The sequence below is a fragment of the Lutra lutra genome, chromosome 11, assembly GCF_902655055.1.
Source record: "Lutra lutra chromosome 11, mLutLut1.2, whole genome shotgun sequence".
In the NCBI taxonomy this organism is placed as follows: Eukaryota; Metazoa; Chordata; class Mammalia; order Carnivora; family Mustelidae; genus Lutra; species Lutra lutra.
This window is the reverse complement of record NC_062288.1, coordinates 95,274,012-95,290,340: the sequence shown is the minus strand read 5'-3', so window position 1 is coordinate 95,290,340 and position 16,329 is coordinate 95,274,012. Positions and strand designations below refer to the sequence as shown.

Below are 16,329 nucleotides of genomic sequence, written 5' to 3'. Positions count from 1 at the left end.
AAAAGAAAACCACATTCATTTAAAACAGAACCTAGACCTTTTAACTGTGATTCTAAAGGTCTGTATAATCTGGCCCCTGCCAGCCTCTGTCATTTTATCTTCTAAACTAGTGATTCTTAAAATGTGGGGATAGTCAGCGGCCCTTAAGGCTCTTTCAGAGGATCCACAGGAATATAAAAATACCAAGATGTTATTAATATAAAACATACCATGATGTTATTTAATTTTTAGTTGGATTTTCATGAGTGTAAAATGGAGTTTCCACCTGTTTATTGATGTGTGGTTATTGCTGTAGATTAATGTAGAAACATTAGAGTTCAGCTTTCTATTAAGCTAGTCATTAAAAAGAATTGTAAAGATGTAAAAGTGTCATTCTTCTCACTAATTTTTTTTTGTTTTGGACAATGTACTTTAAAAAATGTTACATAATAGGTTTCTTATTAAGTTAATAGTTTGACTATTTCTCAGTCTTATTTTCTAGTATGGTAAATATCAATAAATGTAGCACACATAACCAAAAGCTTTTAGAGATCCTCAATAATTTTTAAGAGCATAAAGCGATCCCAAGACCAAGAGGTTTAAGAACTGTTGTTTTACACTATCTGCATTTTCTTAACACCAGCTACATTGGCTGTCCTGGGTTGTTTTTTGTTTTGTTTTGTTTTTTGGGTTTTTGTTTTTTTTTTTTTTTTTGTGATCTCCAAGGTACACTTCTAACCTAGGGCTTTTCTTAGTAGTTGCTGTTTTTTTCTCTGCCTGAGGGGTATTCTCCCAAGCTTCCCCAGGTCATTCTATCTGTTCAAGTGTTATCACCTCTGACAAAATCTTTCTTGACCACAAACTGCTCTTTCTAAAAGAGCCTCTCCTCTACTCTCTCTCCCTTACCTAGATTGAATTTTCTTCAAAGCACTGTTGGAAATTAAGTGATATGTTTATTTTCCTATTTGTCTGTTCCCCTACCTGAATTTATACTACTCTGTGAGGGCAGGGATTTTTGCTGCTATGTGTCTAGAGCCTAGAATAGTCTTGGGTACATAAGTGATTAATCATTAGTATTTGACAATGAAAAAAGAAAAAATACACAGAAATGGAATTCATAAGTAAAAATGTGAATGACTTAAAATATATACTCAGGAAATGTAATATATGAATGAAGGGACTTCTAGAAGGAAAAAAGCAGATAGAGAAGTAAAAAACAATAGAAGACTTAATCTCTGAGCTGAAGAAAGAAGAAATAACAAGTCAAAGTTACGTTTCCTGATGAGATTCCTGAAAATCAGGGTTACAGATGATCAGAAGCTTGTAGACAGACCAGAAAGGAGATACAAGTCAACATTGGCATTTCTCTCTTTGGAGAGAAGGAAAGGAAAAAAGTGCCTTTAAGAATTCCATATCTGGCCATGGTATTATCACATATAAAAGGAACCAATACAGATACATATCCCATGTACACTAAGGAGATGTAATTAAGTAAATTGGAAATCAACATCTATAGAAAAATGATCCCATATACTGTAACATTGATTTTTTAGAGATTAAGAAACATTCTTTTAATTCTGAATAAGCGGTTCTAAAAGGGAGGTGCCCACAATCAGCAGCAGCAGCATTACCTGGAGCCCTATTTTTAAAAATGCAGGCTCTCCTGCAGATATACTGAATCAAAACTCTGGGCATGCGTCTCTACAATCTATATTTTAACAAGTTGTTTAGTGAATTTGAGCATGGTAAAGTTTGAGGACCGTTGTTAATTCTAGGTCTCACGTAATAAAAATTTTGAGTAATTCTGTGTGTTCTGTCCTAAAGTTTTGACATAAATTAATCCCTCCCCTAACTACTTTATGAAGTAGGTACTTTCATCATTACCATTCCATAGTCGAGGAGACAAATTAGTAACTTGCCCAAGTACTCACAACTAGTTAATGGTGAAATAAGATTTTATTTATTTATTTATTTATTTATTTATTTATTTATTTTTAAAGATTTTATTTATTTATTTGACAGAGAGAAATCACAAGTAAGCAGAGAGGCAGGCAGAGAGAGAGGAGGAAGCAGGCTCCCTGCTGAGCAGAAAGCCCGATGTGGGGCTCGAACCCAGGACCTGGGATCATGACCTGAGCCGAAGGCAGTGGCTTAACCCACTGAACCACCCAGGCGCCCCTGAAATAAGATTTAATCCAAAGTATTATGACCACAAGAAAGCTTAGCCACTAGAAAGCTCTAGTGCTTTTCTCAATTTGGAGGATGGAGCAGAACTAATAAGCAAGTTAGGAAGGAAATCCAGGAAGTATAAAGGAAAAGATCGGCACATTTGAATATATAAAAATTCAGGATCTTTGTAAGAAAACAGTGTGCACATAAAAGCAGAAGATGTGACATACAATGGAAGACCTGACGCTTGGGCGCCTGTGTGGCTCAGTCAGCTAAGCGTCTGCCTTCCACTCAGGTCACGATCCCAGGGTCCTGGGATGGAATCCCACATCAGCTTCCCTACTCAGTGAGGAGTCTACTTCTCCCTCTACTCTTCCCCCAGCTTGTGATCTCCCTCTCTTTCTCTCTAAAAAAAGGAATCTTCAAAAAAAAAAAAAAAACAAAACAAAAAACCTGACACTTAACAAAGGGTTAACAGTTCTAAAATACAGAGCGCGCTCACAAATTGATAAGAAAATGGCACTACATTAGAAGTGGACAAAAGATACAAACCTATAATCCATAAAGCTAGACATGCAGATTCATAATATCTGAGTAGATAATCTCATTAGTAGAAAAGGAAGTTGGTTTTGGTTTTTTTTTTTTAAGATTTTATTGATTTATTTTACAGGAAAGAGAGTGCATAAGCATGGGGAGCAGCAGGCAGAGGGAGAGGGAGAAGCAGGCTCCCTATGGAGCAGGTACCCCGATGTGGGCCTCATGATTGCACAACCCTGGAATCATGACCTGAGCTGAAGGCAGACACTTAACCAGCTGAGCTGCCCAGGTGTCCCAGGAAGGTATTAACAGCAAGATTACCGTTTTGTCCATTGGTGTGTAGCAAAAAAAACTTAAAAAGTTAATAACATCACTTGTTAGCTGGAATGTAGGAAGATCAGCAACCTATCAGCACCTGTTTGGGTATGATGAGACTGAGTTGCTGATAGGATTGAGATACAGGTACTGGTTAAGGATGGGGAATTTCTAGGGATGCTCAGTGGGTCGCTCAGTCGGTTATGTGTCCTACTGTTGGTCTCAGCTTGGGTTTTCATCTCAGGGTGGGGAGTTCAAGCCCTGCATGCTGGGTATGGAACCTACTTAAAAAATTTAATAAAAAAGGATTAGTAATTTGTAAAGCCTTTTGCAAAAGTATATGTTAATGTTTATTACAAATTTTAAAAACTGTGTTTGTGTCCATCCTCTAATACGCAGTTACCCTTTAGGGAATCTATCTCACAAAAATAAAAGCCCTGGTAAATGTTTAAGTATTGTGTGTTGCAGCATGGTTGAGCAAAATGTTCCAGAAACCAGGATATGTATGTATGTCTTAATATATGGTTGAGTGAACTTGAACACAAAATTACCAGAACGATGATAGTTGCCAAGTAATAATATATCGAGTATAATCCTGGTTTTGTTTTTAAAAAGAACATAAAGGCAGAGAGAAAAATATGGAAGAACATGACTCAAAATGTTAACTTTGATTATTTGAGAGTCGTAGAATTGAGGGAAGGTGGAAGGGAAAATTACAAACCGATTTTTTTTTAATGTCCTTATTTGACTTTTGTGGAACGAGGTGTGTGTGTGTGTGTGTGTGTGTGTGTTTTAAGTCTGTGGATGAAATGGTCTTGGATTGGTCCAGTATCAGTATTTTGCTTGCAAAATATAGAAACTTTCAAGTTTAGAATGTTAGATGTAGAATGATGGTTATGTTCCTAGAAATTTCAGAACGTCTTCATTTGGGGGTTATTTTTTTGTTTTGTGATTCATAGTTAGCTGGCTTATTTCTAAAATATGGGTAAGATTACTGGGTGAGGGACATTAGGGAGGGCTATGTGTTGTAATGAGCACTGGTTTTTTGTTTGTTTGTTTGTTTTGTTTTTTTGGATATTTTATTTTTTTGTCAGAAAGAGAGAGGGAGAGAGAGCAAGCACAGGCAGACAGAATGGCAGGCAGAGGCAGAGGGAGAAGCAGGCTCCCTGATGAGCAAGGAGCCCGATGTGGGACTCGATCCCAGGACGCTGGGATCATGACCTGAGCAGCTGCTTAACCAACTGAGCCACCCAGGCGTCCCAGCACTGGGTTTTATATAAGACTGATGAATCACAGACCTGTACCCCTGAAACAAATAATACATATGTTAATTATGTTAATAATACATTGTTAATTAATTAATTAAATTCAACTTAATTGAATTTAAATAAAATTCACAGAATTATGCACCCAAAAAATATGTGTAAGATCATAAAATACACATGAGTGTGTATTACTATTGAAAATTCTCCTTAAATGTTAAAGTAGGATGACATAAACTGGATCCACCAAAAATGACCACAAAACATTGTAGATTAATTAGATTTATCTGATATGGGAATATCTCTTCAGAAATATTACTTTCTTATAATCTTATTTAAATAAGGAGATTTCAGGAGTTAAACGTTTTATCTTTAACCTTTCTATTTGAATATAAATTCTTTACGTGGTTAATACTTGGTCTTGATAAGCAAACAACAACAAAAAAAAAACAACAAGAAAAACTTAATAGAGTGACTACACTGATTCATTATGGCTTTAAATTTATGTATAACTTTTAAAATTTGTAACTAGTTTTTATTAAAAATTTCCAAAAAAAATTTAAAAATACAAAAGCATATGCAAGGAAGGGTGACTTTAACTTCCATTCTGATAGAGCTCTAGTCTTATTTCTCACATGTAACCACTGTTAGTAGTTCCCGAGTTTGTTCATATAAGCCATCTGTTGGTGGGCTTTAAATGACTGATAAAAAATCATTTTAAAGTGTGTACTAGTAGAGTTTAATTTGTTCACACAGTTGTCATGATGATACTGTCTTCCATTTTATTTCTCTTCAGCTATATTTACTGTCCATTATGTATGTTGGAGCTGGCAATAATCAAAGATAAGCAGAAAAGTGAATCTGGCCTTTTGAGCTGTTTGGTTCTTTTGCTGTCAACTTTAAAAATTGTATAAATTTTTGCTGTATTGATTATGTAAATTGTTTTGGCTTTAGTCTTTATTGGGAAAAAATCAACAACATTTAATCAGTGCCCAGAATATTTTTGATCTGGGGAACCCTTTGAATTTAACTTTAAATATATATGTATTTATTATTATTATTATTATTATTATTATTATTATTATTATTGACATATAATATATTATTTGTTTCAGGGGTACAGGTCTGTGATTCACCAGTCTTACACAATTCACAGCACTCACCAGGGCACATACCTTCCCCAATGTCTATCACCCAGCCACCCTATCCCTCCCACCCACCCTCTGCTCTAGCAACCCTCAGTTTGTTTCCTGAGATTTAGAGTCTCTTACGGTTTGTCTCCCTCTCTGGTTTCATCATGTTTTATTTTTCCATCCCTTCCCCTATGATCCTCTGTCTTGTTTCTCAAATTCCTCATATCATTGGGATCATATGATAATTGTCTTAGCATAATACTCTGTAATTCCAACCACGTCGTTGCAAATGGCAAGATTTCGATTTTTGATGGCTGCATAATATTCCAGTGTGTGTGTGTGTGTGTGTGTGTAAAATCACGTCGTCTTTATCCATTCATCTGTTGATGGACAGCTAGGCTCTTTCTATAGTTTGACTATTGTGGACATTGCTACTATAAACATTGGAGTGCAGTTGCCCTTCGGGCCACTACATTTGTATCTTTGGGGTAAATACCCAGTATTTAAAGATGGCTTTTATTTCTTTTTGTTGTCTGATTGCTGAGGCTAGGACTTCTAGTACTGTACTGAGTAGCAGTAGTGATAGTGGACATCCTTGACCTTAAGGAGAATGATATTCACTGTGGTTTTTTCATAAATGGCTTTTATGATATTGAGATATGTACCCTTTATCCCTACCCTATGAAGACTTTTAGTCGGGAAAGGATGTTGTACTTCATCAAATGCTTTTTCTGCATCGGTTGAGAATATCCTATGGTTCTTGTTTTTTCTTTTATTAATGTATTGTATCACATTGCTTGATTTGCGGATGTTGAACCAACCTTGAAGCCCAGGAATAAATCCCACTTGGTCATGGTGGATAATCCTTTTAATGTACTGTTGAATCCTGTTGGCTAGTATTTTGGTGAGAATTTTTGCACCCATGGTCATCAGGGATACGGGTCTGTAATCCTCCTTTTTGATGGGGTCTTTGTCTGGTTTTAGGATCAAGATAATGCTGGCCTCATAAAATGAGTTTGGAAGTTTTCCTTCTATTTTTTGGAACAGTTTCAGGAGAATAGGTATTAATTCTTTAAATGGTTGGTAGAATTGCCTTGGGAAGCCGTCTGGCCCCAGGCTCTTATTTGTTGGGGGATTTTTTTTTATTACTGCTTCATTTTCCTTACTGCTTATGGGTCTGTTCAAGTTTTCTATTTCTTCCTAGTTCAGTTTTGGTAGTTTATGCGTCTCTAGGAATGCGTCCATTTCTTCCAGATTGTCTAATTTACTGGCATATATAGTTGCTCATAATATGTTCTTATAATTGTTCGTATTTCCTGGTGTTGGTTGTGATCTCTCCTCCTTCATTCATGATTTTATTGATTTGGGTCCTTTCTGTCTTATTTTTGATTGAGTTTGAGCAGGGGTTTATCAAACTTACTAATTCTTTTAAAGAACCAGCTCCTAGCAGTGCCTGGGTGGTTCAGTGGGTTGGGCCTCTGCCTTCGGCTCAGGTCGTGATCTCAGAGTCCTGGGATTGAGCCCCTCATTGGGCTCTCTGCTCAGCTTGGAGCCTGCTTCCCTCTCTGTCTTTTTCTGCCTCTCTGCCTACTTGTGATCTCTCTCTCTCTCTCTCTGTCAAATAAATAAATAAAATCTTTAAAAAAAAAAAAAAAAGAACCAGCTCCTAGTTTTGTTGATCTGTTCTACTGTTCTTTTTGTTTCTATTTCATTGATTTCTGCTCTGATCTTTATTATTCCTCTTCTCTTGCTGGGTTTAAGGTTTATTTGCTGTTCTTTTTCCAGCTCCTTTAGGTATAGGGTTAGGTTGTATACTTGAGACCTTTCTTGTTTCTTGAGAAAGATTTGTATCACTATATACTTAGGACTGCCTTTGCTGCATCTCAAAGATTTTGAGTAGTTGTGTTTTCATTTTTATTTGTTCCCATGAATTTTTTAATTCTTTAATTTCCTGGTTGACCCATTCATTTTCTAGTAGGATGCTCTTTAGCTCCATGTATTTGAGTTCTTTCCAACTTTCCTCTTGTGATTGAGTTCTAGTTTCAAAGCATTGTGGTCTGAAAATATGCAGAGAGTGCTCCCAATCTTTTGGTACCCGTTGAGACCTGATTTGTGACCCAGGATGTGATCTATTCTGGAGAATGTTCCATGTGCACTAGAGAAGAATGTGGGATGGAATGTTCTGAATATATCTGTGAAATCCCATCTGGTCCAGTGTGTCATTTAAGGCCTTTATTTCCTTGTTGATCTGTTGCTTGGATGATCTGTCCATTTCAGTAAGGGGGGTATTAAAGTCCCCTACTATTATTGTATTATTGTCGATGTGTTTTTTTGATCTTGTTATTAATTGGCTTATATAAGTGGCTACTCCTGTTTTAGGGGCATAGAAATTTAATATTGTTAGATCTTCTTGTTGAATAGACCCTTTAAGTATAATATAGTTTCCTTCCTCATCTCTTATTATAGTCTTTGGTTTAAAATCTAATTGTCTGATATACGGATTGCTACCCCAACTTTCCTTTGATGTCCATTAGCATGGTAAATGGTTTTCCACCCCCTTACTTTAAATCTGGAGGTGTCTTTGGGTCTAAAATGAGTCTCTTGCAGACAGCATATCAGTGGGTCTTGTTTTGTTGTTGTTGTTGTTGTTGTTGTTTTATCCATTCAGATACCCTGTGTCTTTTGATTGGTGCATTTAGCCCATTTATATTCAGGGTAACTATTGAGAGATATGAATTTAGTGCCATTGTATTGCCTGTAAGGTGACTGTTACTATATATCGTCTCTATTCCTTTTTGTCTATGTTACTTTCAGGCTCTCTCTTTGCTTAGAGGACCCCTTTCAATATTTCTTGTAGGGCTGGCTTGGTGTTTGCAAAATCTTTTAGTTTTTGTCCTGAAAGCTTTTTATCTCTCCTTCTGTTTTCAGTGACAATCTGGCTGGATACAGTATTCTTGGCTGCGCATTTTTCTCATTTAGTGCTGTGAAAAATTGTGCCAGTCCTTTCTGGCCTGCCAGGTCTCTGTAGATAGGTTTGCTGCCAGTCTGATGTTTCTACCATTGTAGGTTACAGACCTCTTGTCCTGAGCTGCTTTCAGGATTTTCTCTTTGTCTCTGAGACTTGGAAGTTTTAATATTAGATGATGGGGTGTTGACCTATTTTTATTGATTTTGAGAAGGGTTCTTTGTGCCTCCTGGATTTTGATGCCTGTTTCCTTCCCCAAATTAGGGAAATTTTCTGCTATAATTGGCTCTAGTGTACCTTCTACCCACCTTTCTCTCTTTTTTTCTTCTGGAATTCCAATTCTAATATTGTCTCATTTTATGGTATCACTTTATCTCTTGAATTCTCCCCCTCGTGATCCAGTAGTTGTTTATCTCTTTTTCTCAGCCTTTTTATTCTCCATCACTTGGTCTTCTATATCAGTGATTTTCTCTTCTGCCTCATTTGTCCTAGCAGTTAGAGCCTCCCATTTTTTTATTGCACTTCATTAATATCCTTTTTGATTTTGACTTGGTTAGATTTGGGTTCTTTTATTTCTTCAGAAAGGGCTTCTCTAGTATATTCTATACTTTTTTTCAAGCTCAGTACCTTTTTTTTTTTCAGCTTGTCTCTTTATGATGGTCATTCTGAACTCTAGTTCTGACATCTTACCAATGTCCATATTGATTAGGTCCTTGGCAGTCAGTACTGCCTCTTGTTTTTTTGTTTTTTTGTTTTTTTTTTTTGTTTTTTGTTTTGTTTTGTTTTTTTTGAGGTGAGTTTCTCCATTTTGTCATTTTGTCCAGAAAAGGATAGAGGAATGAGAGAACAAAATGCTAAAAGGGTAACAGCGACCCCAGAAAAATATACACTAAGCAAATCAAAAGTGACACAAAACCGGGGAGAAAAGAAAGGGGAAAAAAAAAAAATGTGATCAGGTTGGTGAATAGAACAGAGCCACACAGTAGGTTTTTGGTGTATTTTGATCTAAGAAACTGCCTCCCAAATTAAAAAAAAAAGTAAGGGTAAATATGATGAACGGTTGGAATATGATTGTAAAGATGTAAATCAAAAAGAAGTTCGTTGAAAAAAGAAAGATAAAATTTTTTAAAGGAGAGAACGTGATCAGGCAGGAGACTAGAACAAAGCCATACACTAGAAGTAGGGTATATTTTGGTTTGCTAGAAGAAACTGTATCCCAAAATTTTGAAGAAAGAAAACTTACCTGTATACAAAAAATAAGGTTAAATACAATGAAGGGGTAGAATATGACTATAAAAATGAAAATTTAGAAAGATCTTTAAAAAGGAATTGATAAGGGGCACCTGGGTGGCTCAGTGGGTTAAAGCCTCTGCCTTCGGCTCAGGTCAAGATCCCAGGGTCCTGGGATCGAGCCCCATATCAGGCTCTCTGCTCGGCAGGGAGCCTGCTTCCCTTCCTCTCTCTGCCTGCCTCTCTGCCTACTTGTGATCTCTGTCTGTCAAATAAATAAATAAAATCTTTAAAAAAAAAAAAAAGGGGGAATTGATAAGATGTTGGTTGAAAAAGGAAAGATAATTTTTTTTAAAATAGGAAAAGAAAAAAATTAAGATTTAAAAAAATTAACTTTAAAAGACTAAAGAATCATGGGGGGAAAGCCATGAGTTCTATGTGGTGTATTCCTCTATCACTGGAGTTTTGCATTGGTCATTGATTAGTGAACTTGGTCTTGGCTGGATGTTCTTGCTGATATTCTGGGGGAGGGGCTTGTTGCAGTGATCTCAAATGTCTTTGCCTGATGTGGAATTGCACCACCCTTGCCAGGGGCCAGGCTAATTAATCTGCTTAGGTTTGTTCTCAGTAGCTTTTGTTCCTTGAAAGCTTTACAGTTTTGGAGGACTAGAGAGAAAATGGCAGCCTCCAATCTCTGGCCCTTTAGGAGCCAAGAACTCGGGGCCTCACTCCTCAGTGAGCCCTCAGAGAAAAGCAGTTAATCACTCCTGTCTTCCTAGTCTCTGGCCACACTCCATGCTCACCCAACCTCTGACAAAACATTTCTTTCTCTGGCACACGACCCTGTTTGGAGTTTCCAAACCCAGCTGATTCCTGCAATGTGCTCCCCTGCCATTCCTCTCGGGGGAGGAAGGGGAATCTCCCCAAATCTGCCACTTGTTGGGTCCCTGCTCAAAAGAACAGGGGCTCACCTGTGCCACAGATCACGCTTTATGGCAACCCCAAGGCAAGAGCCCACTCCTCAGCTCTGTCTTTGCAGCCAGCTTTCCCACGATGATTCTTGGGAGCTCTGTCACACTCAGGTACCCCTGGTCTTTCTGTGAACCTCAGGGTCCTGAGACCACACTGTCCCAGCTAGGGTTCCACCCCCCACTTAGCCACTGGAGTGATGTCCCTCAGTGGAGCAGACTTGTAAATGTTCTAATTCTGTGCTCCACTGTTCTATCCCTTGCCAGTAGCCAGGTGACAAAGGGTCCCACCCCCACAGTCTGTCTTTCTATATATCACCTCAAATTCACTTCTCCACACATCCTACCTTCCAGAAAGTGGTCACTTTTCTGTTCATAGAATTGCTGGTATTCTTTGCTTCTTTCTCCTGTTGAGTTTGTAGGTGTTCAGAATGGTTTGATAACCATCTAGCTGAATTCTTGGGACCAGATGAAATTTAGTTCTCCTACTCTGCCATCTTGCTCTTCCCCACTTTTAATATATTTTTTGAACATTTTATTTATTTATTTGACAGAGAGTACAAATGGGGGAGCAGCAGAGGGAGAGGGAGAAGTAGGCTCCCCACCAAGCAGAGAGCCTGATGGCGGGGTCTCGATCCCATGACCCTGGGATCATGACCTGAGCTGAAGGCAGGCACTTAACAACTGAGCCCCTATTTTGTTTTCTTCTAAGAGTTCATAGTTTTAGCTCTTATGTTCAGGTCATTTATTTAAGTTAATTTGTATATATGGTGTGAGAGGGGGGCATTTACAGTATAAATTTCCTACTGAGGACTGCTTTTGCTGTATCCCGTAAGTTTTGATATGTTGTGTTTTCATTTTCATGTCTCTGAAAGTATTTTCTAATATTCCTTGTGATTTCTTCTTTGACTTTGCATTTATATTCAAAAGTGATATTGGTGTGTGGTTTTCTTTTTTTGTACAGTCTTTCACAATGGTATAAGGGGATGCTGGCTCTATAAAGTGAGTTGGCAAGTGTTTCCTCCTGTTCTGTTTTTGGAGGACACTGTGTAGAATTAGTCTCATTTCTTATTTCTTTAAACATTTTATAGAACTTGTCACTGAAATCATTTGGATCTGGAGATTTCTTTTAAGGAAGGTTTTTAAAATAATCCATTTCCTTGATGGTTTTAGGAAATTGAGATGATCTCTTCCACCTTGTAGGAGGTTTTGTGCGTGTGTGTGTGTGTGTGTGTGTGTGTGTGTGGTTTTTGAGGAATTGGTTCATTTCTTTTCAGTTTTTGAATTTATGTACATTTTGAGTTTTTTATAGTATTCTCTTATCAATCTCTAAATGTCTTTGAGGGTCTCTAGTTTCTTCTTTCATAATTAGTGTTGGCAATTTGTGTCTTTTCTTTTTTCTTTGTATTTCTCACTAGAGATTTATAAACTTTTCTTGATTTTTTAAAAAGAACTAGCTTTGGTTTGTTAAACAAGATTCAACTGAGTAAGTTTTAGAAAATTTATTGCCTTTATTCAACCACTCATGCATTGGGCAGCATCACATCTGACAGAAAGGAGCTACAAAGAGCTCTGCAAAGGGAAGACTTTTATAGCAGAAGGAGGTAGGACAAGGAAATTATTTTGGCAGAAAGCTGATTTTTTTCAAGCAAGGTCAATTTTCTTTTGCTGGGGGGCAGGGACAGCGTGGGTTTATCGGGTAAATTACTGACTAGGTATTCCAGGCTGACCAGATAAGGTTACATTTCTGGGGCAGACCAAAACTGCAGCTGTATCAGGTATTAAGTCTCAGATGGTGCTGTGGGGTTAGCACAAGTGATTCCTCTTTGAGCCTGTTGTCTTTTTAATTTTTTAAATTAATTTATTTATTTGAGAGAAAGAGAGTGCAAGAGAGGACAAGCAAGGGGAACAGCAGAGGGAGTGGCAGAGGCAGAGGGAGAAGCAGGCTGTCGTGACCTGAGCCGAAGATAGACTTTTAGCCAACTGAGCCACCCAGGTGTCCCCCACTGTCTCTTCTAACAGTTTAATTTTTAAAATGTACTTTCCCCTCTTTAAAAAATTTAATTGATTTCTTCTGTTCTTTATTATCTGTCCTACTTTCTTTGGGTTTATTTTGCTTTTTCTCTAGTTTCTTAAGATGAATTTGAGACTTATTTTTCTTTTCTAATACAATGATATAATTTTAATGGCATAAAGTCCCCTTTAAGTACTACTTTAGCAGCATCCTACAAATTCAGTATGTTGTATTCACATCTTTACTTCTTTTTATAATTCCTGGATTATTTGCTAATACATTGTTAATAATTTTTGCATCTTTGCCTATGAAGGATAATGATCTCTGATTTGGGGGCTTTCTTTTTGACCCAAGGATTATTAAGAAGTGTGTTGTTTAATTTCCAAGGGTTTTGGAGGTTTTTGAATTATCTGGGTTTTTTTGTTTTGTTTTTTACAATTTTTATTTATTTATTTGACAGAGAATACAAGTAGGCAGAGTAGCAAGTAGAGGGAGAGGGAGAAGCAGGCCCCCCACCAAGGGGAGAGCTCACTCTGGGACTTGATCCCAGGACCCTGGGATCATGACCTGAGCGGAAGGCAGATACCTGACCAGCTGAGCCACCCAGGCACCCCAATTATCTTTGTTTCTAGTTTAATTCTTTTATGATCAGAGAACATAGTTTATGATCTTTTAAACTTGTCAAGGTTTGTTTTATGATTTTGCATATGATCTATCTTTGTGAAATTTCTGTGTGCACTTCACAAGAATTTGTATTCTGTTGTTAAGTAGAGTGTTATGTAAGTGTAATTTGATCTAGTGGATCGAAGATATTCATTTCTTCTGTATCCTACTAGTCTTTCTGCTAGTTCTGTTACTGAAAGAGGAGTGTTGAAGTCGAGTATAATTGTGACTTTGTTTTCCTTTCATATTTTGTGAGTTTTTAATTACGTTTTTTAAAGCTCTGTTAGTAGGTGCACAATAAGATACTTGTGTCTTCTTTGTGACATGACCCTTTCATCATTGTGTAGTGTCATTTTTTTCTCTACTTTCTTTTCCTTGAAGTCTACTTTATCTGATATTAACATAGTAAAGCTTTTTTTTATTATTAGTTTGCATGATAGGTATTTTCCCATCCTTTTATGCTATCTATGTCATTAAATTTAAAGTGAGTTATTTGTAGACACCATGTAGTTGGGTATTTTTTCATCTCTTCTGTCCGTCTTTACCTCTTAATTTGTATCTATAGGCTATTTACTGTAATGTGATGTAATTATTGATATATCTGGACTTAGGTTTACCAGTTTAGTTGTTTGTTTTATGTTAGTTTTCTCTGTTTTTCATTATTCTCTTCCTCCTTTCTTGCCTCCTTCTGGATTATTTGTACATTGTTTAGTATTCCATTTAAAACTTCCTTTGTGTGGTAATCCTGTGTATATTTCCTTAGTGATTGCTCATGAGATTATAATATACATACTAAAGTCTTCACTGTCTGCTTAGAATAAATTTTTTATCCCCTTAAGTGCATTATTAGAAATGTTACCATTATATAGGTCTCTTTGTCTTCCTGCCCCCTTTTGTTATTGTTGACGTGGATGTAACATTTCTCTTCATACAAACCCCCTTAGGCAGTGTTATATGTTTTCTTTTTCAACTATTATACATATTTAAAGAATGTAAGAGGTGAGGATTAATATATTACATTTACCATTTCTGTTAGTAATTCTTACAGAGCAGGTCTGTTGACAACAAATTCTCTCTGTTTTCATTTATCTGAAAATATCTTTGTTTTAATTGCTGAAAGATATTTTCACTGGATAGAGAATTCTAGGTTGTCAGTTCTTTTTTTTTTTTTGGTCCTTGAAAATGTGCTACTTTCTTTTGGTCTTCATGGTTTCTAGTGAGATCTGTAGTCATCTGAAATGTTGTTCCTTTACAGTTTGTGGGTAATTTTTATCTATCAGCTTGCAAGATAATTTGTCTTTGGTTTTCAGCATTTAATTATGTATTTGTGTTTATTTCTATGTATTTATCCATTTTGGGATTCACTGACCTTTCTGACTCTTCAGTTTTACATGTTTTGTCAAATTTGGGAAAGTTTCAACAATTATTTTTCCAAAAATGTTTTAAAGATATGTTTGTTTATTTATTTTAGAGTGAAAGCATGCAAGAGAGTGGAGGGAGGGACAGAGGGAGGGGAGAGAGAATCTCAAGTAGACTCCCTGCTGAGCGCAGAGGTGATGAGGGGATCAGTCTCATGACCCATGAGATTATGACCTGAGCCTGAATCACAAGTTGGATGCTTAATTGACTTAGCCACCCAGGCACCCCTCACTGTTCACTTTCCGTTCCTTTTGGAGTTCAGTGACACAACTCTTAATCTTACTGTTGTTCCATAGAACCATACAAGTTCTGTTTTTTTTTTTTTTTTTAATTTAAATTCCTCCCCTGCCCCCGCTCTTAAAATTGGATAATTTCTATTGATCTGTATTCATGTTAACTGACTCTTCTATCTTCAGTCTGCTGTGAAGTCCATCCATTGAGTTTTTAAATTTGTGTTATTTAAATTTTAAGTTGTAAAGTTTCTGTTGGTTCTTCTGTCTTTACTGTGCTGAGATTCTCTAGTTTCTCATTGGTTTCAAGAGTATTTTTTTCAAAGATTTTATTTGTAAGTAATCTCTACACCCAATGTTGGGCTCAAGCATATAATTCTGAAATCATGAGTTACATACTGTAGTGACTGAGGGAGCCAGGCACCCCAAAAGTATTTTTGATCACTTATTGAAGCATATTTATTATAGCTGTTTTAAAGTTTTTGTCAGATAACTTAAACATTTGGGTCATCTTGGAGTTAGTATCTTTTGGTTGTCTTTTCATGTGAGTTGGTCATTTTCCTGATTCTTTGTATGATCAATAATTTTGAATTGTTTCCTGTTCATTTTGAATATTATGTTAAGAGAATTACTCTGACTATGAAATGATAGCCATATAGGTTCACACTGAGGCATAGAAATATTTTTTGCAGCACTCTTTCTCTCTTTTTTTTGTTTTGTTTTGTTTTATTCAGGAAAGCAAAAATTTAGAGCAGTTGGAATATAGGCTAAAGCCTTTTTTTTTCTAGTTACCTGAGTCAGAAGGATGAACTCATTAGAAATTTGGAAGTGAAGAGAGCTACCTGTAAGGATTTACGAAGTTAAGATTTTCTGGAACCTTGGAGCTGAGCAAATTCTTCAGGTAGGGCCTTATAGTTTTAAGAAAAGTTAAGAAGTCTCAGAAACAAACTAAAATTAATAACATTAATGAGACAGTAGAGAATTGCTTTTTTTAATGTTTTAGCATATTTTAAAGCAGTTTTTTATTATGTTAGTAGCATATTTTAAAATGTAGTTTTGAATGGTATTTTTGAAATGTTCCCGTTTTAAATTTTCTTAAAAGTTAAAATAAGGAAGTCCATCAGCATATTACAGCTGTGGGTTCCCTGTCTAAGAAGAACAGTGCAAATCTTGCCAACACCATGTCTCCTTACCCACAAGTTTTGCAGAGCCTCAGTTTTGGTAGTCTGTGGTGGCATGCCCTGTAGAAGCCTATATTATAGCTCATGGAGAGGGCATATTGTTTTTTTAGTATATGTGCTGCTGAGGTGAGCACAAGGTGTATTGTTTTCTGGTTATCACAATAGATTCCTTTAGTATGTAGAGGAAAGAATTATTACTGTTTTTAAAGATTTATTTTAGAGAGAGATAGAGTAGGGTTTGGGGAGGAACAAAGAAGGAGAATC

General features: G+C 36.5%; 1 protein-coding gene across 6 annotated transcripts in view; it reads left to right on the top strand.

Moving 5' to 3' along the window:
* The window catches only part of BRAF (B-Raf proto-oncogene, serine/threonine kinase), a 178,676-nt gene that overhangs the window by 38,365 nt on the left and 123,982 nt on the right, over positions 1 to 16,329 (top strand). Inside the window, exon 2 of one of the 6 annotated variants that reach the window (XM_047694468.1) lies at positions 15,673 to 15,785. The exons of the other annotated variants lie outside the window; for them this stretch is intronic. The gene's annotated coding sequence lies outside the window, so the exon portion shown is untranslated. The remainder of the gene's footprint in view (positions 1 to 15,672; positions 15,786 to 16,329) is intronic. 6 annotated transcript variants of the gene reach the window in all.